Source organism: Lampris incognitus, chromosome 2 (assembly GCF_029633865.1).
Source record: "Lampris incognitus isolate fLamInc1 chromosome 2, fLamInc1.hap2, whole genome shotgun sequence".
NCBI classification, from domain to species: domain Eukaryota; kingdom Metazoa; phylum Chordata; class Actinopteri; order Lampriformes; family Lampridae; genus Lampris; species Lampris incognitus.
Window position 1 is genome coordinate 107,230,697 of NC_079212.1, and position 26,917 is coordinate 107,257,613.

Here is a 26,917-nt window from a genome sequence, read left to right on the forward strand (position 1 = left end):
GCTTAACCTGAGCCACTCCCCGAGTGTCAGTCTCTCTGTGTTTGTGTGTGAGTGGAGACAGGTGAGCAGAGCCTCACCAGCTGCAACCCATTCCTTAATCAAACCAACCTGCTATAAAAGACCAGCACTGCCACTTCCGACCTTCCAGATCGTAGCCTCTGATCTGTCAGTGTACTGCATCCAGCCCTTGCTCACAAAGTCTGTTTTTGTCAGTATTTTTGAACCCGCTGTTTGACTAACATCCTCCTTTTCGCTGCAGTCATCCTGCTCTGCCTCCGGTCCCTGTTCTCCAGATTTTCACCTGCTCCAGATCGCTGCTCTGCCCGGCTCTCTCCACCACCCACAGTCTCTGCCCCCGGTCCTGTTTCCCCAGCCCAAGGAAGCCCAGCCTAATTCCCTCCACTGTGTGTTTTCGCCTTAGCTGGCCCCGTGTAATAAACTCCGAAGTCAGTTGGAAGCAAGTTTTGTGTCTGCGCCTGAGTCCTTCCTGAGTGTCCCGTAACACACTTTGCCTCCATCCATGCCCTGCAAAGCTGCATGCAGTTCTGACAGCACCAACGGTTCTTCCAGATGAACACTGTCTTCTTTGGGAATCTTTGGCAAGCCCTCAGCAAAAGAGGCAAGCATCTCCTCATTCTTCTCACACTCACTGCTGTACAGCTTTGAATAAAACTCCACTGCTTGCCGTCGTATTTCTTTCAGCTCTCTTAACTCTCTCTCTGTGTCAGAGCGAAGCGTGTGAATAAACCTGCTCTGACCATTCCTCTTAAGACCAAAGAAGAATTTAGATGACACATCCATCTGACTCACACTTAGAAATCTTGATCAGACTAAAGTGCCTTGAGCCCTAGTGCCCAGTACGTCTGCAAGAATAGTTTTTTTTTCTCTTTGAGGATCTCAATATGTCCTCGATTTCCTGTGGATTCTACTAATATTTGAAGTTCCACTATTTCTGTCTCCAGATCACTCATAGACAGGGTAATGTCCCTAGTAACATTGGGAGTGTATTGTTGACAGAGCTGCTTTATCTCTACTTTACCATACTCCCATCACTGTCCCAATGATGTGAAGTATTGTTTTCTTGTTCTAAAATTATCCCAAAAGACTCTAAAAACATCAAAATTAATACCACAAGTTAAAGCACTATTAAAATGCCAGTGCACACTCTTTGGTTTTATATTTAAAATCAAACCTTCACAAATAACCAGAGAATGATCAGTGAAACTTACAGGTACGATCTTACACTTTTTCAAAACATTGAACTGATATTTAAAACAGTAAAATCTATCTAACCTAGCCAAAGACATGACATGATCCCTAGTATGAGCCCATGTATATATTGTCTGTTATTGCCATGAAATCTTCTCCATATATCTACAAAGTCATGTGTTTAAATTAATTCACTTTACATAATAAGGATAATGAGGCTCAATATGATTCCTGTCTAAACTATCATTTTGGGTACAATTAAAATTTCCTCCCAAGTATAAATAATCATCATAGTTACAATTATTTAGACTGTTATTTAAAGTTTCTAATAACATAAATCTCTCATGCCCTATATTAGGAACATAAACACTGACAAAAATCACAGTATAACACTCAAACTTGGCTTTAACCACCATGAACTGCTCTCTACCACTTGTTCTATCTCGAAAGAAGTAGGTAAGAAGAAGTAGGTTCCTTATTTTATTTAGTATGGGTGTTGATATATAGTTCTTAAGTATATAAATACTCTTTGAATTAATATAATCTTAACAAGACCACTATTCGCCCTGTTTTGGGCTTGCTAGAGGGTTTTTATATGGTTATTTGCCATGTTATACTAGAAATGGGGGATGCAATTTCTATGGAATTAGTAGATCAGCCTGGGTTCTCAAGGCTCTGTTTTTGTTTTGTAGTTAGTAGGCAGGGACTTTTTATTTTTTTTTCTCTTTTCATTTTTAGAAAAAAATGTCTGATGCTCAAAATACAGGTTATCTTTGTTTTTTTGAGCTAGAATATAAAGGGAATTCACAATCCAGTAAAGCGTAGTAGGGTTTTTGCACGTTTAAAATCTTTGAGAGCTGATGTCATGTTCTTACAGGAAACTCATCTTCGGTCAAGTGAACACACAAAACTAAAGAAAGCTTGGACAGGACACATTTTCTGTCCCAGGAATGAGAATAGAACGCAGGGCACGGCCATCTTGAACAGGAAGGGTATCCCATTCGTTCCACTGCTGACTATTTCTGACCCCAGGGGAAGGTACACTCACTGGTCACTTTATTAGGTACACCTTGCTAGTACCGGGTTGGACCCCCTTTTGCCTTCAGAACTGCCTTAATCCTTCATGGCATAGATTCAACAAGGTACTGGAAACATTCCTCAGAGAGTTTGGTCCATATTGACATGATAGCATCACGCAGTTGCTGCAGATTTGTCGGCTGCACATCCATGATGCGAATCTCCCGGTCCACCACATCCCAAAGGTGCTCTATTGGATTGAGATCTGGTGACTGTGGAGGCCATTTGAGTACAGTGAACTCATTGTCATGTTCAAGAAACCAGTCTGAGATGATTCGAGCTTTATGACATGGCGCGTTATCCTGCAGGAAGTAGCCATCAGAAGATGGGAACACTGTGGTCATAAAGGGATGGACATGGTCAGCAACAATACTCAGGTAGGCTGTGGCGTTGACACGATGCTCAATTGGTACTAAGGGGCCCAAAGTGTGCCAAGAAAATATCCCCCACACCATTACACCACCACCACCAGCCTGAACCGTTGATACAAGGCAGGATGGATCCATACTTTCATGTTGTTGACGCCAAATTCTGACCCTACCATCCGAATGTCGCAGCAGAAATCGAGACTCATCAGACCAGGCAACGTTTTTCCAATCTTCTATTGTCCAATTTTGGTGAGCCTGTGCGAATTGTAGCCTCAGTTTCCTGTTCTTAGCTGACAGGAGTGGCACCCGGTGTGGTCTTCTGCTGCTGTAGCCCATCTGTCTCAAGGTTCGACGTGTTGTGCGTTCAGAGATGCTCTTCTGCATACCTCGGTTGTAATGAGTGGTTATTTGAGTTACTGTTGCCTTTCTATCAGCTCGAACCAGTCTGGCCATTCTCCTCTGACCTCTGGCATCAACAAGGCATTTTCGCCCACAGAACTGCTGCTCACTGGATATTTTCTCATTTTCGGACCATTCTCTGTAAACCCTAGAGATGGTTGTGCGTGAAAATCCCAGTAGATCAGCAGTTTCGGAAATACTCAGACCAGCCCGTCTGGCACCAACAACCATGCCACGTTCAAAGTCACTTAAATCACCTTTCTTCCCCATTCTGATGCTCGGTTTGAACTGCAGCAGATCGTCTTGACCATGTCTACATGCCTAAATGCATTGAGTTGCTGCCATGTGATTGGCTGATTAGAAATTTGCGTTAACGAGCAGTTGGACAGGTGTGCCTAATAAAGTGGCCGGTGAGTGTATGTGATAGTGACGAGTAACCTGTATCGTACACATGTGGCACTAGCAAATGTATATGGACCAAACTGGGATGAGCCACTTTTTTTCTCTAGTTTTATAGCAGCCCTCCCAGACTTAAATAATTGCCAATTAATATTTGGGGGGAGTTTTTAATTGTGTATTACATCCATATTTGGACAGATCAAACCCAAGACCTAATAGTAAAATTTTGAAGGCAGGTGCTGTTATCCATTCATTTATGGAATCCTACTCTCTTTTTGATCCCTGGAGAAGAAACAACCCAACTACTAAACAATACTCCTTTTTTTCCCCGGTGCACCATTCTTACTCAAGGATTGATTTTTTTTCTCCTGCATAGTAGGGTCCTTCCTATGGTTAGGGGCAGCCAATATAATAGTATTGTTATTTCGGATCATAGTCCTGTACATCTAGTTATAGGCTTCATAGACTGCCCTAAACCCCAAGTAATAGAGGATCAAACCTGGCGATTTGATCCTCTATTACTGTCCAGGGACTCCTTTAAAAATGTTCTTTCCCAGCAGATAGATATCTTTATGGAATTAAACAACGCTCTGGATATGCCACTAACTATTGTCTGGGAGGCTCTCAAAGCCTACCTTAGAGGCCAAATAATCTCATACACAGCAAATGAGAGAAAGAAACATAAACAACTTCTAACAGAACTCTCCCATGGAATAGCGGAAGCGGACCGTTCATATGCTGATTCCCAAACACCTGAACTTTATCAGAAAAAAATATTATTAAAAACAGAATTCGACAATCTCTCCATTAAACAAACAGAACAATTATTCTTTAAATCAAAACAGACATTTTATGAGCATGGAGAGAAAGCTGGAAAACTATTAGCCCATCAAGTTAGACAGTCCACAGCCGCTAACACGGTTCCTTAAATTTGCACATTAGCTGGGGTAAAGACTACCAACCCTGACACCATCAATAACCAGTTTAAACAATTGTATATTACCCTTTATAGTTCAAAACTGCCCAGCGACTTGTTGCATATTTTCACTTTTTTAGACGGTCTGACCATACCAAAAATTGCCCTTGAGGACAGAGCACAGATAGACAGAGAGATATCAACAGAGGAAGTGATACAGGCAATTAAATCCATGTAGAGCAACAAAGCACCGGGTCCGGGTGGTTTCACAATTGAAATGTATAATGTATTTGCTACCAAGCTGGCACTGATACTTAACCTGTTGTATCAGGAAATTTTTAACCAACAGGAATTATCCCAAACTATGATGCAGGCAATCATATCAGTGTTACTTAAAAAAGACAAAGATCCCCTACTGGGTGGCTCCTACCGCCCTGTAAGCTTGTTGAATTGCGACTACAAAATCCTTACAAAAATCTTTGCCACCTGTATTGAAATTGTAGTCCCAACGGTTTTTAACCCTGATCAAACTGGTTTTATACCAGGCAAGCAGTCATTCTATAACATGCACCGCCTATTTAATGTACTGTACACACCACATTCCGTAGAACAGACTGAAGTAGTGATTTCTTTAGATGCTGAGAAGGCATTTGACTGCATCGAATGGCAATATCTATTCGCTGTTCTAGAAAGGTTTGGCTTTGGTTCATCATTCCTAGCATGGGTGAAAATATTATATTGCTAACCGACAGCCGCAGCGCGGACTAATAATTTTATTTCCGATTATTTTTCGCTCCGTAGGAGCTGCAGACATGGGTTGCAGCCTCTCTCTTTACCTGTTCAATTTGGCAATTGAACCACTCACTATAGCTCTTAGGCAGAGGATGACATTAAAGGTATCTCATGTGGCAGTAAATTGCATAAGGTATCTCTTTATGCAGATGACCTGTTGTTATATATATCCAACCCAATAGAATTCATACCAAGACTATTACTTACCCTGGATAACTTTCGTTGCCTGTCAGGTTATGATAAACTATTCAAAGATTGTGCTTTTTCGGATTAACCACACTGTTAGAGACTACTCGAGCTTTCCATTTAAACTTGAACTAATGTATTTACATATTTAGGAATCAAAGTCACCCATACAATGAGGAGGCTATATAACCATAACTTTAAAACACTAATAGAATGAACAAAACAAGAATTTAAAAAGTGGTCAACGTTACCAATTTCATTAGCGGGCCACATTAATATAGTTAAAATGACAGTCTTACCCAGATTTCTCTATCTTTTTCAAATGATTCCCATATTCATACCTAAGACAACTTTTCAACAATTAGATAGATTAATTTCATCATTCATCTAGAGCAATTCAAACCCCAGGATGAAGAAAATATACTTGGTGTCCCTAAGGAGACGGGGATTAGGCTTGCCTAACTTTATTTGTTACTACTGGGCTGCAGACATTGTAAAAGTTTTACATTGGGCATTTACTTATAAGAATCAACAGGGTACAGATTGGGTTCACATGGAACTCTTATCCAATCCTTTACCGATATTCACCTCTCTACTACCACATAATCGTAACATACAAATAACAAACCCGGTGGTTAAAGCTTCACTTAGGATATGACTACAGTTTAGGAGGCATTTTGGATTAAAGCATGCTAGCAGTCTTTTTCCAATAGCACATAAATATAATCAATTCTTCTCGTCATCTGTGTTAGATAATGCATTTCAACATTGGCATATAAATGGATTGGTGTTTTTCTGTGATCTATTTAAAGACAGAACATTCACCTCATTTGAAACACTTACCAAAGACCATAACATACCCAGATCCCATTTTTTTAGATACCTTCAAATCCGTAGTTTTGCCAAGACAGTGTTTCCCTCATTTCTGTATCTGCCACCCAGGAGCCAATTAGATGTTATTCTAGAGATGGATCCCTTTGGGAAAAAACGGGTCTCTATAATTTACACACTGATACAGGGATTGAAACAGATATCCTGGGACAAAACAAAAACTGCATGGGAGAGAGATTTGGGTGTAGAGCTTTCTGAGGAGGCATGGTGGGACAGCTTAACTCATATACATACATTGTGTATACGACATGGTTGAATTCAATTTAAGGTGCTTCACCGTCTTCACTACTCGGGGAACAAGCTTGCCAGAATCTTTCCCACCACAGACCCTGGGTGTCCGGGGTGCAGCCATAGTCCAGCCTTTGTGGGACACATGTTCTGGGCATGCCCCTCCCTCAACAGTTATTGGGGACAGATATTTAATGTATTCTCACATATCTGTAAACTGACCATAACCCCTGATTTTCACACAGCCATCTTTGGCATACCACCCCCTAACTGTAAGGTCACAACTTTGCAGGCAAATGCTCTAGCATTTGCCTCATTACTAGCACGCAGACTTATCCTATTTAACTGGAAGTCGAATAAAGCTCCATCATTTTTGCGGTGGTTAAGGGAGGTGCTGTCCTTTCCACCTTTAGAAAAGCTCCGATATAAAATATGTAAAACCCGCAAAAACTTCACTTTGACCTGGAGTCCTTTCATAGACTTTATTGAAGGTTTTCCCTTTTATTGAATGTACTTTTTATTGACCTGGTTGTAACGGCAATACTTATAGATATGTGTACAACTTTATATCGTCTTCAAAAACATGGTTATTATGTGGAATTGGAACAAGAAATCCCTGCATAGTCCTTTTTTTCCTTTTCTTTTTTTTTTCTTTGAGCCTTGGGGGGAGGGGGATTCCTACACGTTTCTTTTTTGTTGTTGTTGTTGTTGTTGTTGTTTTTCATGTGTCTTGTATACCTGTTTAAAAAAAAATTTGAAAATTGAAAAATAAAGTTTTCAAAAAAAAGAAAAAGAAGTAGGTAAGAACCTCAGAGAATGGCCACTCCCCCACTTGTTGAGGTCTTATGACTAAACAACTTCTCCATCCCATTTTGCCCTCCATTCAGATTCATTTACACTGTCACTGTGTGTTTCTTGTACCAACATGACAGCAATACCTTTTAACTTTTTTCAGCTCATACAAAACAGCTTTTAATGACATCTCTTGCCCCATTTAGATTTAGTACCAACTTTAAAATTACTCATGAGGAAGAAAAAATATGAGTCTAAAATCAGCAACATTAAAGTAGTGTTGATACAAAACTCCCTAATCGGATTCATCACCATCATCATCATCATCATTGTTGAGTGCCTGTACAATCTTCTTCAGTCTGTACAGCTCCTGATTAGTAAAGTCTCCTTTTCCTTTACTCCTCATATGAGAGCTGGCTGAATCCAGAAATATTTCTTTATCTGAGAAGTACTCTTTCACTCTCACACCCTTCATGTTTTTTTGTTTTCTGTAGGAACTGTTTTATTTCTTCGACTCCATAAGCCTATGTTTCCCTGCGGCTTCTATGTTTCTTTGCAGCAGATTTTATATCACTGTCACTATCAGTCGACAATCATCTTCCATACTGGACTCAGACTCAGCTGTTTTCTGTTTGGCTGGCTGTTTCTCTTTTTCTTTGCTAACGGTCACTTTCTTTGCCTGTGAACCACTTTGAGTACTTTTGCATTTTCTCTTACGCCGTGGTACTCTGAGACTAGCCTCTCCACACTCCATGTCAGCCTCTTCATTGTCAACCAAGAGACCCCTTGCCACAGTTCTGCCATTGTTAATCTCATGTTCTTCCTGATTCACCCCCTTACATTCCTGACTGTTTTAGTGAATTCCGCTTGTATTCCCCTGATTTGTATCACTCTTATTTGTTTTACTCTTTTCATCACTGGCACTGGCTTGACTTTTCTGGTCATTCACAACCCCAGCCTTGCTGTTTGAGCCTGTTTCATCTTTCTTTTTTTTTCTAGTTTGGTTCTGTTCTCCTAATGCTGCCTCCTCGGCTGGCTCAGAAGAACCAGGTGGTTTTTCTGGACAAGCCCTGATCAGATGTCCCCCCTTACCACAACCAAAACATTTTGCGGTCTCTGATGTTGCAAACAGAATGTAATCAAAATCATCAATTTTTAATTTGAATGCCAGATTCAGTTCCTCGCTCCTGTTATTAAGAATCATATAAACAAATCGTCTATGAGAAACAACATGCTGCAGCTGGGGCGATTTATACCCTGACACTACTTTTTTCATCGTGGAAACAATTTTCCCATACCTTGACAATTCTCTAACCAGAATCTCATCCCTAATAAACGGGGGAATAAATGGGGGCATGTTAGACGACATTATCTTTTTTTGCCAGAGTGGCAAGCGGCGTTACTGACACAAACGATTCATTCACAACAATTCTGTTTGCAACCACCTTCTGCACTTTGTCAACCTCATCCAGAAAAATCACCACAGCGCTGTTCATTCTAACCACAGACTTAATGCAGCTGGGACCAACAACTTCAGCTACACCCAAACCATATTGTTCCACTGAACAAGGGAAGCTATAGGGAAGATATACAGCAATGAGGGAGGCAATGTATCTCTAATTGTTGCTATGTGTCCTGTCTCGTGTGCTGTAAATTGCCTAGTCAGATTTTGCAGGGAGTTTGACCCAGAGACAAGCACTAGGCATCATTATATATACAGGTGCATCTCAAAAAATTAGAATATTGTGGAAAAGTTCATTATTTTCTATAATTTAATTCAAAAAGTGAAACTTTCATATATTCTAGATTCATTACACATAAAGTGAAATATGTCAAGCCTTTTTTTGATTTAATATTGATGATTATGGCTTATAGCTCATGAAAATCAAAAATCCAGTATCTCAAAATATTAAAATATTACATAAGACCAATCACAAAATTATTTATAATACAGAAATGTCGACCTTCTGAAAAGTATGTTTATTTGTGCACTCAATACTTGGTCGGGGTTCCTTTTGCACGAATTACTGCATCAGTGCGGCGTGGCATGGAGGCAATCAGCCTGTGGCACTGCTGAGGTGTTATGGAAGCCCAGGTTGCTTTGATAGCAGCCTTCAGCTAGTCTGCATTGTTGGGTCTGGTGTCTCTCATCTTCCTCTTGACAATACCCCATAGTTCAGGTCAGGAGAGTCAGCTGGCCAATCAAGCACATCCCAAGTTCTTGAATCGGCCTTGCTTGATAATCCTCTCAAGGCTGCCGTCATCCCTTTTGCTTGTGCATCTTTTCCCACCACATTTTCCCCTTCCAGTCAACTTTCCATGGATATGCTTGGATACCACACTCTGTGAACAGCCAGCCCTTTCAGCAATGACCTTCTGTAGCTTATGGGGTATTGTCAAGAGGAAGATGAGAGACACCAGACCCAACAATGCAGACGAGCTGAAGGCCACTATCAAAGCAACCTGGGCTTCCATAACACCTCAGCAGTGCCACAGGCTTATTGCCTCCATGCCACGCTGCATTGATGCAGTAATTCATGCAAAAGGTTGACATTTCCGTATTATAAATCCTTTTTTTTATTGGTCTTATGTAATATTCTAATATTTTGAGATACTGGATTTTTGATTTTCATGAGCTGTAAGCAGTAATCATCAAGATTAAAACAAAAAAGGCTTGACATATTTAACTTTATGTGTAATGAATCTAGAATATATGAACATTTAACTTTTTGAATTAATCACGGAAAATAATGAACCTTTCCACAATATTCTAATTTTTTTATATGCACCTGTACAATATCTAATCTTCTCGCTGATGGTCTCACTTGATTGTTTCTCACAAAGAGGTATCAAAATTAAAGTGAGACTGATAAGTAATCAGTGAAAAACAAGTTTCAACTGTATGAAAAGGTCTGTGCTTACAGATAGTTATTGCATGAGACGCATTGTCTCTGTTCTGAAAAAGCCTTGTGGCTGGATTTTAAAAAAAAGTGTTTCCCCCTTCCCCCCACCCCCCAACTGTACTTGGCTAATTACACCACTCTTCTGAGCCATCCCGGTCTCTGATTCACCCCCTCTTCCGATCCAGGGAGGGCTGCAGACTACCACATGCCTCCTCCAATACATGTGGAGTCACCAGCTGCTTCTTTTCACCTGACAGTGAGGAGTTTCGCCAGGGGGACGTAGCGTGTGGGAGGATCACGCTATTCCCCCCAGCCCCCCCCCCCCGAACAGGCGTCCCGACCGACCAGAGGAGGCGCTAGTGCAGCGACCAGGACATATACCCACATCCGGCTTCCCACCCGCGGACACGGCCAATTATGCCTGTAGGGACGCCTGACCAAGCTGGAGGTAAGACCGAAGGAAGCTGGAGGTAAATTCAAACCGCCTATCCCTGATTTGGTAGGCAATGGAATAGACCGCTACGCCACCCGGACACCCTGGTTGGATCTTTTTGACATGCATGGGGTGCAGTGAGAGGTGAATTTAGTTCACCTGTTATAAAACCATTTACAAAATGCAAAGGACTCACATTGCTGCCAAATTTTCACTTTTCAAATTTTTAGGAAAAGTTTAGGATTTTAAGGAAATGCTTACACATTTTTCATATTTACCACATTTCTGTTCATTTGTCAAGGTGCAATTGTGAAATTAACATGGGAGATTTTAGAAATGGAAAATACAATGTACATGTAGATAGGTAACATCAGATAGATTTGTATAGATAGTTAGACAGACGGGCAGAAAGACATACAAATAGAATTATATAGATAGATGAAAGAAAGTAATTTTCCCAGGACACCAAATATACTTCATCAAAATTTGCATGCTGTACTAGGTTCAGGTCTGACAACTTGACAAATGGTCAACAGCGTCAAATGTCAACAGATTTCTTGGAATTTAACTTAACTTATGTGTCCTCCATGTTCTCTACATTTAGGAAAGGTAAATATTCATAATTGTATCCCATATTGTACAATTCCCTATGAATATTTTGCAGCAGGTTTTATCCTACTTCAAGACTGTCTTAAGGTTGTCTTAAGTCACCTCTGACCCTGTGTTTGTGTGTGTTTGCATCACTTCTAATTAAAAATGCCATTTGTTGACTTGAGCAAACAAATCAATAATGGTCCGAATAGATTGATTTCTAATTTAAGCGTTGTTTACACACTCATCTCAACTTTTCTTCTTTCTCATCTTTGCCCTTGCATCTACTTCAAGTTCAAGTTCAAGTTTAAGTTCAAAGATCAAGTTCCACTTTATTGTCTTATATGTATAAAAAGTACCATATACCTTCAAATGCAATGGAATTCATATACCCTGGCTCTCAGCCCTTAAAACTATATATAAGGAAATAAGAAACAATAACAATAAATAAGAAATTGGAAATCCCACAAAATAATGAATCACTGAAGCTATGTAAGGAGCCTACTGTTCATTATTCTGACTGCCAGGGGCTAAAAAACTGTCTTTGAGAAGGCTGTTCTGAGCTTTGCTGCTCTGTAAGCATTGTCCTGAGGGAAGGAGGGAGACCAGACCATGTGCTCGGTGGCCGGTGTCCTCCGTGATACTTAGGGCTTTCCTTCTGCAACGAGTGGTGTACATGTCATGAAGCTGTACGTGACAGTGCTGTTCCTTTGATTTTTGAAGCTGTTTTTATTATCTTTCTCAGTTGTTTGTTTTCCTGTTCAGTCAGGTTGCCAGATCACACCAGTACTTTATCTACTCTCACTCTCTCTCTCTCTCTCTCTCTCTCTCTCTCTCTCTCTCTCTCTCTCTCTCTCTCTCTCTCTCTCTCTCTCTCTCTCTCTCTCTCTCTCTCTCTCTCTCTCTCTATTTTTTTTTGGTTTTTCCTCCGTATCTGTTTTGTGTGCATGATCAGGTAAACTTTATTACTTTTTACCGAGTGTTCAGTGGTTTTCTTGGGTTGTTTTCAGGAGGAATGGTGCCCAGCGTGTTGGTGGAGGAAGTTTTGTTGGCCAGAGGAGAGCAAGTTGGTCACGGCAATGTACTGTTTGCTTCCAGGATGAACAAGGCTGTGGTGATATTTTTGAAGGAGGAGCGTCATGTCAGTGAGATGATTGAGAGTGGTGTAGTTATCACGGATAGCTATACTGCTGTTTCCCCATTGTTGGGTCCCTCTACCGGAATCACATTGTTGGGTTTTCCACCGTTTATTTCCAACAAACTGTTGAAAAGAGCTGCAGAGGTTTAGTAAATTTGCCAGTGCTTTCAGAACTGCCAATCTCGGATGTACAGATCCAAAGGTAAAACATGTTCAGTAACTCAGGAGACAGGCATTTCTGTTTTTGGACTCTCCAACACAGAGTTTGGAGGTGTCCTTTATAGTTAAAACATGATTATGGCTTGTGCAGGGAGTATGCCAGTTCAGGGCAGTTGAGATGTTTTGAGTGTGGCGATGTCAGTGTTACACTTCTCTGGCTTGAGAACATGTATACAGATAAGTATTCCCGTTAAACAGGATAAAAAGAAATAATTAGGCAATGCAGTGTTTCCTGGTTCAGCGTTCCTCAGCATTGTAAGGAAATCGCGAAGGTCCGTCAGTCCTGGGGGGGGGGGGGGGACAAAAGCCCCACACTGCCACCTCCTGGCGAGGCTGAAACCTTACCAGTCCCTGTATTACAGCAAAGGGAGTATTATTGCCATAATGGCTCACAGTGGAATAAGAAGCATATTATTAATATAATAATGATATAACCAAAGAAAATAAATAAACAACATACATTACATGTGACCACCCATATTGTGGGCGTCACACGCTCCCTGACAAAAAGAAATTGACTCCAGACATTTACAAACTTCAAAACCCTCTACATTTTCTGAACACTAAAAGGTAAGACTAAGGTAAGTATAAGGGCATGTGTGTGTGTATGTGTGTGTATGTGTGTGTGTCTCGGCAGCAAACGGGGTAAATGGGCATGTGTGGGTGTGTACCTATGTGTGTATGATTATCTGTATAAAATGGTGCTGCATATTGCATAGGTGAGGTATGGGATATGGTAGCGCCTGGAGTGCTGTATGGTAAGTCACTGGGTATGTCTGCATCTCCCAGACTGGCATCAATGGTGGTCCATAGGCCCCCACTGCATTGCAGGTTGTTTGGTAAGAGGGCTGGCCTAATTAATTGTATATCAGCATCCTGGTAGGCCTTCTTTCACGAGTGGATCTCCGAGCTTGTGGCTGACTAGCACTGTCATCATCATGCTGCTCATTGATTGTTTGAGGGGCTACTGGCTCATCCTCTTGCTGCAGCACATCTTCCTGCTCACACTCCGTAGGTATTTGGTTTCCAGGTATGTGTCCCTCTTCCATCCATTCCTCCTCATTTGTGCTGTGTCGAGTTTCTCTGTCCTCTGTTACAGGCATGCTTCCTCTTCTTTCATTGACATGTATACCTCTTCTCGGTTCTCTTTCAGGTATGTGTGTCCTGGTTGGTTCAGATCTTTCAGTGGTTGTTGTGTGATGGGAGACCCTCTGAGGCCCTCGTACAGGCTGTGGTACTGTACTCTTCAGTCCTCTCCTTACTGGTATTCTCAGCCAGTATGTTGGTTCATCATCCGATGAGTCACTGCTTGGGTTCCATTCACTCTCTTTCCTTGTGTTTGGTTGACTGTTCCTTGTTCTCTGTCGGGGCTGTTGTTCCTTGTTCTATGTCGGGGCTGTGGTTCTCTGGATGGAGCAGGTAGGTGTCTGGGTAAGTTCCTCTTTCTTCCAGATGTGGATGTCAGTGACTGTCGGGGTAAGTCGACTGGTAGTTCATTGACCAGGTGGAGCAGGTTAGGGTGTAGTGTTCGTACTCTGTGCCCGTCTGTTTCTGAGGCCACTTTGTAGACTGGTCCATCAGCAATCCACTCCTTCACCACATGAATCCCAGTAGGATCTTAGCTTCCCTGGCCCTCCTCTCTCACTCAGATTACGCACTAGGACACGGTCAGCTGGTTCGAGCACAACACCCTTTGTGTGCTGGTCATAGTAGCTCTTTCCACGAGCACTTGATTGTTGACTGTTCTCAGAGGCGAGTCTGCAAGCTTCCTTCATTCTTGAGGCCCACTTTTCTGCATAGCCTCTTGGAGAAGTGGTTTCCTCTTCAGTGGCCAATCCGAAGATCATGTCCACAGGCAGACGTGGGTGACGGCCATACATTAGATAGAAGGGCGAGAACCCAGTCGCTTCATGCCTGGTACAGTTATAGGCGTGGATGAGTTGTGGTAGGTGCTCTTTCCACCTTTCCTTTTCCTTTTCCTCCAGAGTCCTGAGCATTTGCAGCAGAGTCCGGTTGAATCTCTCAGCAGGATTTCCCTGGGGGTGGTAAGGGGTAGTCCTTGAGTGACCCACTCCACTCAGTTGTTGCAGAGTTTTGAAGAGCTCATTCTCAAATTCTCTTCCTTGGTTGTGGTGTAGTTTCCATGGGTAGCCGAACTGTGGGATGAAGTCATCAAACAGCTTCTCCGCAGCTGTCTTTCCGGACTTGTTTCTGGTGGCGTAGGCCTGAGCAAACCGGGTGAAATGGTCTACGACGACCAGGATGTACTCAAACCCTCCCTTGCTAGATTCCAAGTGAAGATAGTCGATGGAGACGAGCTCTAGAGGTGAGCTGGTGGTAATGCTCTTCATGGGCGCTCTGATGTGTGAGACTGTTTTTTTCTGCTTTATGCAGGGGCACCTTCTTGTGACATAGGCCTCTACATCCTGCTTCATGTACGGCCAGTAGAATCTGTCTCTCGCTATGCCCAGTACTCTCTCAGTGCCCAGATGGCCCATGTCATCATGGAGGTGCTTCAAGACCAACGGCCGGTACTGACCAGGTAGGACAAGTTGAGTCCTCTGGTTGGTTTTCCTGTATAGCAGGTCATCTTTGAGGTGCAGTTTCTCCCACTCGTGCAGAAGTTTCCTCGCCTGGCCACTCACTGCCCTTCTCATGTCAGCAGACAGGATGTTGCTGGTCTCTTTCAGTTTGATGATTTGACTGATGGCAGGATCTTCTCGCTGGGCTTTCATGAGTTCTTCATGACCTATGGTTGGAAGCATTTCTGGGGGCTGCTCTGTGGAGCTATTTTGCGACAGGTCCAGGGCAACATCCCGATGCATGGCAGCTCTGCTGCCTTCCCACGTCGCCAGGATAGTGTCCCTGGATAGTTACTCCGTGCGCAAGTCCACATAGCTGTTGATGTTGAATGGCAGTCTGGACAGCGTGTCTGCATCTATGTTTACCTTGCCTGGTCGATATTTGATCTCGAACCTGAAGTCTGCAAGCGCGCCAACCCATCGGTGGCCGACAGCGTTGAGCTTGGCTGTGCTCATCATATACGTTAACGGGTTGCTATCCGTGTACACCAGGAAGTGGGGCGTGTAGAAGAGATAGTCCCGAAATTTCTCACAGACGGCCCACTTTAGCGCCAGAAACTCGAGCTTGCCTGAGTGGAGGTTGTAGTTTCGTTCTGCAGGCGTCAGTGTTCTCGATCCATAGGCGATTACTCTGAGCTTCCCTCCTTGCCTTTGATAGAGCACAGCACCTAGTCCTTATTCTGATGCATCTGTGTGTAACACAAACGGGAGGTCGAAGTCTGGATAACCCAGCACTGGTGGGTTGGACAGCATGTGTATGAGCTGTTCTAGGGCTCTTTGGTGCTCTTCAGTCCACTGTATCAGGGTTCTGGATGGTAGCTGTGCCCCTTTCCCCTTCTTCTGCCTGGGTTGTGGCAGCCCGGTGGCCCCGTTCTTTGTTTGCAGGAGATCTTACATTGGCTTGCTGATCTTGGAGAAGTCTTGTATATATGTTCGATAGTAGCTGAGGAACCCCAGTAGCTTACGCACTTCTCCAACAGTGTGGGGGGTTTTACCTCTCAGAGCTTGGATGGCTTCCAGATCCTTAGGGTCAAGCCGAACTCCATCAGCTGAGACCAGTCTTCCCACGTAGCGTACCTCCTTCTTGAAGAGCTCGCACTTGGTTGGCCGGAGCTTTACACCGTGGTGTTGGAGAGCTCTCAGGATGCGTCTCAGTGCCTCGACATGGTCTTCGAATGTCTTAGCATAGCAGAGGACGTCGTCTAGGTAGGGGATGCAGCATTCATCTCTCAATGAGTTGAGCATTTCCTCCATGCTCCTTTAAAATGCAGCTGGGGCATTAGAGAGTCCAAAGGGGATACGCACCCACTCATACAGGCCCCATGGAGTAATGAATGCTGTCATGTGTCGTGATCCCTCCGCGATAAAGCCTTGATGATAGGCTTTGCCCTGATCCAGAACTGAAAACCAGCTGTATCCCCCAAGCGTGTCTATCAGATCCTGAATGCGTGGCAGGGGATGTCTGTCTGGGACTGTCTTTTGGTTCAGGAGCCTGTAGTCAATGCACAGGCGCAGGCTCCCATCCTTCTTGTGGACGCAGACCACTGGAGCTGAGTACGGGGATTTTGATTTTACGATCCACTTCTTTGCCAGTAAGTCCTGGATATACTCTTTGACTTCTTTATATAGGGGCTTGGGAATTGATGTGTAGGACCGCTGTACTGGAATGTCATCCTTCAGGGTTATGCTAATTTGAAGGCTTGGGACACAGCCTATGTCATTGTCATCACGAGCAAATGCATTTGACTCTTCGTAGAGTATTTTCTTCACTAATGCTTGTTGTTCACTGTCTAGATGACTTTCGTCGACAGGGGGGTTCCATCGCTGAGGCTGTTTGGTTTGTTCTTTGTTCTCCCCGCCAGCAACTGGTGAGTTGACATTGTTGATCTCGTTGCTGTCTGTCTGGTCTGTTTCCACTATCTTCTCGACTGGCTGGATGCTGCCTAACACTGTGAAGCTGTCCAGTGTAACATCCTGTCGAGTGTGGTTGTATACTGGGATCTCAACATAGGGCCATCTGGTGTGGTGAATCTCGACCAGACCATCACCAAGATCTAGCTGTTCCAGTCTCAGGTCGGGATGGCTGACCTCAAACAGAGCCACTGGAGGGGTGAAATCAGCAGGCACTTTACATTTGATGCGGGCAACCTGACCTGGGTGGACGATGACGTCATGACGACCAACTCTCACCCGCACCTGGCCATGGGCAGGCTCCTGGGTTTGTACAAAGTTCACAATTGCCTCTGCTTTGTCATTTTCGATCTGCATGGCCTCTCTCAGCAGTTGAGCCACAACTTCAAGTCCACCCTCCTGTCCTAGGATGAGCTCTTGGATCACGTTGAAGCCCAGTATTGGTCTCAGAAGGCTCACACAGCTGACCAGGAAGGGTACTCTGATGGCGAGCTTGGGATCGTCGTTGCCAGGTAAGTTAAAGGTGAGTTCAACCCATCCATCATATGGTATAGGCTCTCCGTTCGCTGCAGTGAGATCCAGTTCACTGTCTCCCAGAAGCTCACAGAGATGGCGCACTTCCTGTTGGGGTAAGTATCTTTGTTTCCATTGGTGGTCTATAATGCTCACTTGTGCGCCAGAGTCCAGGAGAGCAGTCACAGCATATCCACTCAGGTTGCATTTCAGTACACATTTCTCTCCAATGAGTTTGGCTACTCGCTGTAATGGTGACTTGACATTGGTTTGTGTATGAGAAGAGATGGAGAGGTTCTGATTAACCTCGGCTGGTGATGGTTTGTTGGTGACTGGGTGGGACTGGATACTACAGTCGGTCACAGGTTGTCCCTTTTTCGTGACCGGGGGGCGTTTCCCGGCAGCTTGTTTGCTTTTAGGCATCCCACTGCCCGGTGTCCCTCTTCTCCACAAGTGAAGCAATGGTTGCAGTTAGTCCGGCCACTGTCAATGCAGTTACGGCAGCCAAATGGCCTCTCTCTTCTAACCTGTCTAGCCTGTCTACTGGGACCTTGGCATACACACTGGGGCTGAGGCTCAGCTGGTGAGGGCTTGGCTGCTGCTGTAGCATTTGATTGTAGGGAGTTTACTACCTTAGTCAGGGCCTGTACCTGAGCAGTCAGCTGATGAACTAGCTCATCTCTGGCAGTAGTATCTGTACTACTCTTTTCTGTGTTGGCCTCACTAGTGTTAACCTCACTACTCTGCGCGTGAGCTACTTTGGGGCGGGTGCTACGCATGCCCAGGCGTCGTTTTCTCTCACTCTCCTCACTAGTTGTCTTAGTAACTTGTTTTAGGAGTGCCTCATCTGTAACTGTAGGGTCTGAGAGGAGGGACTTTAACTTCCACCTAATATCATCATGTTTCTCACTCATACCCTGATAGATGGTACGAAGGAATACGTTCTGTGCTGTACGTGCCTCATACATAATATCTGCATCGGTCTGCCTAGACGTGAATATCACTTTCTGTTTGAGGCCTATCATTCTATAAAGAAACTGCTGTGGTGTTTCATGTTCATGCTGTTTGGCATTCATTAAGTCCTGAAACAATTCAGTGCTACTTTTCTCTCCTAAGTGTGACTGTAGGAAGCTCTTTAGCTCTGCTATTGTCATCTCATCTTTGCTGTCGAGCATCTCTTTGAAGTTGCCGGGCTTTATGATGCGAAACACTGCTCTGATGATTTCGTCTTCAGTGTGCTTCTCTTTCAGGCCTTGGTCAATCTGTTTACTGACATTGCTGTAGCTTATGTGGGATGCATTGTCCCCGATTTGTCCGCCATGGATTTTGAATTCCTTTCTCTGGAGAAGGGGGAGGTCTTTGAGAGCAATCATGCTTTCATTGGCGTTCATGGAGTGTTGGTCAGTCCTTGAACGAGGTGACTGCATGACATGTGGACTGCGGAACAGGTTACAGTCATCATCAGTGGGCTGATTGTCTGATATGTGTGGTGGGGTGAGTGAGACACTACCCTGGTTAAGCTTTTGGCACAACTCATCATAGCTAGATATTAACTTACTTAACTGTGATTCGATGACAGTTTCAGTGTGTGTATCTGTGGCATGTGGGTTAGTGTGTGCAACATTAGCAACAGCAGCATCATCAGACACATTAACAGCTCTAACATTGCCCCCACCCTCTGTAGGGGGTGCACTCTGACCACGCCCCTGAATTCTCTGGTCAATCATCTCTTTTAAGAAGAGTAACTGTGATACACCCTCGTCTTCCAACTCAAGCAAGCATTCACTGTCCATGTATGAACAGACATAGTTAACACAGCCCTCCTCATCATGTTTGTTCAACTTTAACTTAGCTTGGTCTTGGTCAGGTGCTCCTGGGATGTCAGACGCAAGCTCGAACAACTCCTCGGCAGACAGGCGGAACAGTCCCCTCTTTACCGACCACACCAGCTTCTTCCTCTCGTTTTCCGTCATTGTGAACAGTCTAGTGCACAGTCATCAGACGCCCTCGGCTCTCAAAGAAGTCCCTCGCTCTGGCCACAATCAGACGCCCTGGATTTCCGCTTTCCCTCGCTCCGATGACGTGACCCACTGGTCCACAGGTTCAGGATCATTGGATCAACAACTTCAACCACGTCACTGATCCCGGCTCGAGCCCCCACAAATCTGTTACACTTCTCTGGCTTGAGAACATGTATACAGATACGTATTCCTGTTAAACAGGATAAAAAGAAATAATTAGGCAATGCAGTGTTTCCTGGTTCAGCGTTCCTCAGCATTGTAAGGAAATCAGTTCTTGGGGGGGGGGGGTGCAAAAGCACCACACTGCCACCTCCTGGCGAGGCTGAAACCTTACCAGTCCCTGTATTACAGCAAAGGGAGTATTATTGCCATAATGGCTCACAGTGGAATAAGAAGCATATTATTAATATAATAATGATATAACCAAAGAAAATAAATAAACAACATAACAACATACATTACATGTGACCACACATATTGCGGGCGTCACATCAGCCATAAGTGGTTCGCATGTCCGCATAGACAGCAAGCGGAGGCAAACACCGCAGATGCTAACATCACGTCCACCAATAATGTCTCCAAGACAGGGAGAGGAGAACGGAGTCAGTCAGAGAAACAACCTGCTCCACCGGTTGTAGATGAGGAAATAACCATTTGAATTTGAATCTGTTGCACTGCAAACACTAGGGATTTTAACAACCAGTCCTTTTTTTAATCTTGAATCTTGAATTGAATTGAGGAAATAGTCTCTCAGCCTATGGCCTCGGAGCCAGGGGCAGAGCTTGCAGAAACACTTGCAGCTGAAGAGGTGGCTGCATCCAGCAGCTTGGCAGGGACTGAGGGTGTGCTCAGTGGTGAGGGATAGAGTGTGAAGGGTGGAGGTAGGGCTATTGAAGGGAATAATGAGTGTGGAGGAGACTCCCAGTAGCCAGGTAACAGGTGAGGCTGAGGACATGGATTACGATTCGGAGTCTGATAGTGTATCCGTTGGTGAAACATCAAACCACAACACAGATCTGTATTCTCTAGAGGACATACATGTTTTTTGGATGAAACTTTTGGGAAGTGGGTAAAAGTTAAATATTATTTTAATGATAGGGAGAAGTTTATTAGAACTGTTGGTCATCTGCAGAAACTGGTTGGTTTTGAGCTGTTTGATGAGAAAAAATGTTTTCGACTTAAGAAATGCATCACAGCCTTTAGAAAGGCAGCGAAGGGGAAAACTACTAAGGAAAAAAGGGAAATAAATAATGATCATACATCATATGGTGCTTTCTTATTTTTTTCTGGTTCATGCTGGTCTGTTTCTGTCTCTTAACATTTTCTCTGTTCTACCCATCTTATGCAGGGCCTCAGGGTTGGATCTCTTAACAGACATAGGGTTTTAGTGGCTGAGGCTGTGAAGCAGAAAAAAATATAGATGTGTTTTTTCTTCAGGAAACTCATAGTGACCAAACTAATGAGATAGACTGGGATGTCGGTGGGAGGGGTCATATGTACTCAGCCATGGCATCAACTTTTGTGTGTGTGTGTGTGTGGGGGGGGGGGTAGCTGTGTTACTACCTAAAGGAACAAATCCTAGAATTGTATCATCTCTGAAGTTAGTTAAGGGGAGGCATCTTATTTTAAGGGTAGAAACTGAAGGGTGCCTTTTCTGTTTGGTCAATGTATATATGCCCCAATTCAGAGGGCTGACACATTAGCCTTTCTCAGTGTTTTGAGGGAAGAGCTGCAGAAGTATGGTCAGGAGCAACTGCTCATAGGTGGGGATTGGAACAGCACCATTTAATTCACCATGAACAGGAAAAGTGAGGAACCACACATTCAGTCATCTGGTAGCTTAGGCAGAATAGTTACTCGATTAGATTTACTAGATGCGTGGAGATGGAAACACCCCACTGCTAGACAGTACACATCAGGGTGAGCAATAACAGAGTGAGTGCAACCAGTCTTGATAGGTTCTACATTTCAAAGTCTTCAAGAGGATAAGCCGGTAGCATATGCATCACACACATTGATTGAAGCTGAACAGCGCTATGTGCAGATCGAGAAAGAAATGTTAGCAATTGTGTTTGGGGTAGAACACTTTAACCAGTTTGTATGGAAGAAGGTCATGGTTGCAGTCTGACCAAGCAATTATGAAAAAGCCGTTGAGCAGCACTCCAGCTAGAATAAAGAGACTGTTAATGAGATGAAGTATCAGGTAAAAGTACAATACAAGCCAGGTAAAAAGATGGATGTCGCTGATGCATTATCCAGATCATACTTACCAGAGACTGACTTACCTGATAAAGACACAGAAGCTCAGGTGCACATGTTGATGTCAAACCTACCTGTGTCAAATAAGAAATTAGAAGAATTCAAAAAAAACAAAACATATCTGAAACCCAGTTAGATGTTCCCGTGTCTGCTCCATTAAACCACATTGAAACATGATCAGGTCAAGTCAAGTATATTTGTATAGCCCAATATCACAAATTACAAATGGTGATGGTGATGGTGAAACACAGACACCATCCAGTCTAGTTAGTAGCGCCATTACTCCAGTTGGCTTCACTGATCACCATCTCATCACGGTGGATTTGATCATTTCTCCTGGGCAAAAAGTTAGGTCATGTTGGCATTCCATCAAGTTGCTGCAGGATAGCGTTTTCTGTCCGAGCTTTGAACAATTTTGGGTCTGCTGGCAAAGTAAAAAAGCTAATTTTGGTTCGCTGAGGCGGTGGTGGGAAGTGGATAAAGGCACAGATTTTTGTCTTTTGTCAGCAGTATACATCTCACTCCACTGCTAGTATAAAAGCAGTAGTCCAGGGGGCTGGAGGACAATATTAAGAACTTTGAGTGTGCTATGAATAGTAATCCAGACGTTGCTTCTGATGGCCTGCTGCAAGAAAAAAGATGAGCTCAGGATGTTAATGCGGGAGAGAGTGAAAGGAGGGGGAGGGTTGAGCCAGCCAATCCCTGTGCAGAGGGGGATAGGCACGGTCGTCCCATCTCAGGGCCGTTTTACAGTCTGGCTATTGAACCTCTGCTGTGCAGGCTGAGAAGCCATCTCAGCGGGCTTTCACTGTCAGGCACACAACACAGCCTACCTTTGATAGTTTGTGCCTGTGCGGATGACGTAAATGTTTGTCAGCGATCAGGGGGATGTAGAGGAACTACCAGACAGTCTGGGCTTCTACCAGAAGGCTTCATCAGCAAAAGTAAACTGCAAAGAGTGAGGCCTTACAGATAGGAAAGTGGAGAGAGAGGGCAGCACCCAGTTTGCCTGCAGATCTACAATGGGGGAGAAGAGGGATAAAGGTGTTCAGAGGGAAGAGGGATAAAGATGTTCAGCAGGCCATAGTGAAATTTTTGTGGTCAGGGCAGCACTGGATATGAGCTGTTGCCTTATAATTGCCAGTGGAAGAAGGAGGACAGGGTCTTGTGGACATTGCCTCTTGAGTGACAGCCTTTAGGCTGAAGACCACACAGACTGCATTATCACTGTGGTGTGCAGTGGCTAGACACAGCCAAGCTCATCCTGCAGACAGCTGGTTATCTGGGGTACAGTAAGCAACTGTATTTGCTTAGGCTGGAGGAGGCAGATTTCATAGGCCTGTTGCCTTTCTACACCTCTGTCCTGGATGCATGGAAGATCCTGAAGGCCTCCAGGGAGCCTGCTGCTATGGCTGGTCTTTGGCTGTTTGAGGATCCACTGTTTTACAACAGCTTCATTCAGGCCTGGACCGTGTTCTCAGCCGGCATAAGAGCTTCTCTAATGGAGGTTGGATGTGTGAAGCTGGGACATCTGGTGATGCCTGCGGGGACCCTGCAACAGTATACCAAAATCAAACCCAGGTTGTTGAGCCATATTATTGAGGAGTGTGTGTGTCACTTCCACCTGTACCTGAGGACATTTTTGCTGGAGAACCGTGAGCTAGCTGGCCATTGGGAGGAGGATGTGGATTATAGCTTTCCACAATTGACTGTCTCCTAATGCGGGAGAGTGGCAGGAGGTGGAGGGCTGACTCCTTTCTTTCACAACCCCATGGCTGGACAAGTTTGAGGACCTGGGAAAAAAGGCTACTTACATACTGTGTCAGAAGGTGGGGCACTTTCAGTCTCTGTAGGCAATGAAAGCATTGAGGTGGTCAGAGTTTTTTGGCCCAGACTCTTCTCTGAAAGGCTGCTGGTGGTCCCTGTACAAGCTACTAGTTGAATAATGGTCAGCTGACCTCCAGTGGAGGATTGTGCATGGAGCGATAGCCACAAACAGACACAGAGCGCAACTGTATCCTGATCACAGGGAGGCATGTCTTTTTTGTTCACAGCATGAAACTCTAATGAGTTTATTTGTCCACTGTCCTAGGTTGGTGGGTGTATTTGATTTGTTATGGGGCTGGGTTTTGGGCTTGGGGAAGGCTTTCTCTTTTCAGTTGTTTGTATATGGTCCCAAATAACTAGCCAGGAAGAAGGGTACGCACACAATTGTACATCAGCTACTGCCAAATTAGCCATCTGGCTGAGCCGTAAGCACCGGGCCCGGGTGGTGGGCAGTGTGGACACTGCAGGTTCTTATAGGACTGCTGAAGGCTTGGCTCAGGGTAGAGTATGCCTACTACAAAATGGTAGACAATTTAGAAGCTTTCAGCCTTAAACGGGCAATAGGGGGAGTATTGTGCTCAGTGGGAGATGATGAAGATCTGGTTTTCTGTTTCTAATATGTGTAACAAGGATGAGTCCTGGCTGTACTGTTAGGTTATGTTTTATTTATTTATTATGTAAATTGTGTAAACACAACATTCATTGCATGTTGTCCTTCTTGGGGTAGAGATCCTTCCTCTGTTGCTCTCCCTAGGGTTTCTTCCTATTTTTTCTAACTGTTAAAGGGATTTTTTAGAAGTTCTCCCTCATCTGAAGTGAGAGTCTAAGGGCAGGATGTTGTATTGCTGTAAAGCCCCCTGAGGCAGATTTGTGTTTGTGATGTTGGGGTATACAAGTAGAGTTGACTTGAGTTTGAAAACCTGTTTGTTGTTATAAAGTGTTTAAACTACTCAATGGGACTTTTTCTGAAACTGTTTTTCATTTTATGATTGCAAAAAGATGTTTGAATATCAGCTGTTGGACTGGATTGTAAATTGAAATTGAAAATCAAATCTCTCTCTCTTTCTCTCTCTCTCTCTCTCTCTCTCTCTCTCTCTCTCTCTCTCTCTCTCTCTCTCTCTCTCTCTCTCTCTCTCTCTCTCTCTCTCTCTCCCCTCTGACCATCAATTGCAGCGCTTGTATGTTTCTCTCTGTCACATCCCATTATTAAAGGGTCAGTGGTCAATATCTTAAAGACATTCTGTCAGACTCCTTCACTTGGCTGAGCTGTTGTCACCTGGCTCACCTGTAGAGTGGCCTGCCGGCATGTCACCACGATGCTGGAGGCAATCCAAGTGAAAGAGGGCGTATATGGAAGAGAGAGAAAGTATGTATAAGAAAGAAAGGAGAGATGGCAGAAGAAGATATATAGAGAAATGGAAAATGGAGAAAAATCTGGAATCTGATTACAGGTATTTCATACCTTGAAAAAGAAAATAAGTAAAACAAACAAACAAACAAAACGTTTTTTTCTTTGGTCCCATGAAGCCCAATATGTGGTCTCATGTGGGCAAGCATATTCAATCAACCCCACATTATGGATTTGAACTGTGTTTTTTGTTCCAGTATCCAAACCTACCTAACGGAGGGGTTTAAACAAAAGGAGATCAAACATATACTTTGGCAGAAAACAAAACATTATTTGTAATTTGTTGTTTTGTAGAGGCTGAATACTACTTGAATCCCCCTTAATTACAGCCATATTTCACATCTCCTTTTGTCTTGTGTTGCATCTAGTCAATCCATCCTGAAATGGAAAGAAAACAGGACGAAAGCCTGAGAGAGGAATGAAGAAAAGAGAAGAAAGAGATAATGAGAATAAGAGGAGGGAGATGAATGAAGGATTAAACAATGAGACTGTGGAATGAGAAGAGAGATTAACAGAGGATGGAACAGAAAGAGAGGGGAAGGGCAAGATGAATTGAAGGAAAAGAAATGCCTCTGGCTGATCAGTCCTCGGGACTTAATTATTTTCCTCCTCTTTAGACATTGTTTTCTCTCCCGTTACTCTATCCATCACCCAAAAGAACGGTTCACAACTTGGAGAGTTGGAGCTCCCCTTTCCCAGGCCTCTTTAAGTATCAGGCTGGGCTGAGGATGAGCATAACCTTTGTATTGTAATGTTTGAATGTATTGTAACCCTATTGAAATTTATTCATTATTATAAGATATCATTTTGAATAAATAATTTCATAGTTTAATAAATAGAATTCACGGTTAAAATGTTAAGATTCATTGAACAACAAGGAAGTTGTAGAGCCGAAGGAACGGAGAAGACCGTAGGTTCACACTTTAGCCGTGTAGGCAACTTTCTTTAATCCACGGTAAATCAGAGAGACAACCAAACCACAGCTCGACTGAACGGAGGTGGCAAGAATAACCAGAAAACTGGCTGGACAACCATAACTTAACCCTGCGTTAACTTGCCAGGGCAACCATGACTTAACCCTTAGTTCCTGGGTTGAATTCTGTCCCCAATACGTGTCCACCACATGAGCCCCCCCAGAATTCGCCCTAGTAATCGAAGTCAGGCAGGCGCGGGGGTCGACAGGCCGTCCGCGGCGGCTCCGGATAACATGGGCCGGAGTGTCTCTGGGAGGCATTGATGCGGGCCTGTGGAGGTCGGCCTGAGGAGCAGAAGAGGCAGCTCGGGCCTCCACGGGGGGAGGAGGCGGAGCCGGGGGACGACCGCGACGAGGAGGTTGGGCTAACTCCAACGGCTGCGTCAAGTCCAGGTGTGCGGGTTTAACTCGGTCCACTGAAACATGCTCGGCCGTGCCCCCAAAATCCACCACCAGGTGCTTAGTTCCCCGTTCCAGGACGCGGAAGGGGCCGTCATAAGGGGGTTGCAGAGGGGGGCGGTGTGCGTCGTGACGGATGAACACGTAGTCCGCTGACTGCAGACCTGGGGGCACCTGGGACACCGGAGCGCCGTGTTGGGCGGTAGGGACGGGTGTGAAAGCTCTGACCCCGTCCAGCAAGGAGGCTCGTTGGTCCACAGCTGACCAGGGACGCGTTGCATTGGGCATGAAATCGCCTGGGACTCGCAGCGGCGTGCCGTACACCAGCTCTGCAGAGGAGGCTTGTAGGTCTTCCTTCCGGGCGGTCCGCAGGCCCAGCATGACCCATGGGAGCTTGTCGACCCAGTTGCAGTCCTTGAGAGTAGCCCAAAGCGCAGCCTTCATGGACCGGTGGAAGCGCTCACATAGGCCGTTCGCCTGAGG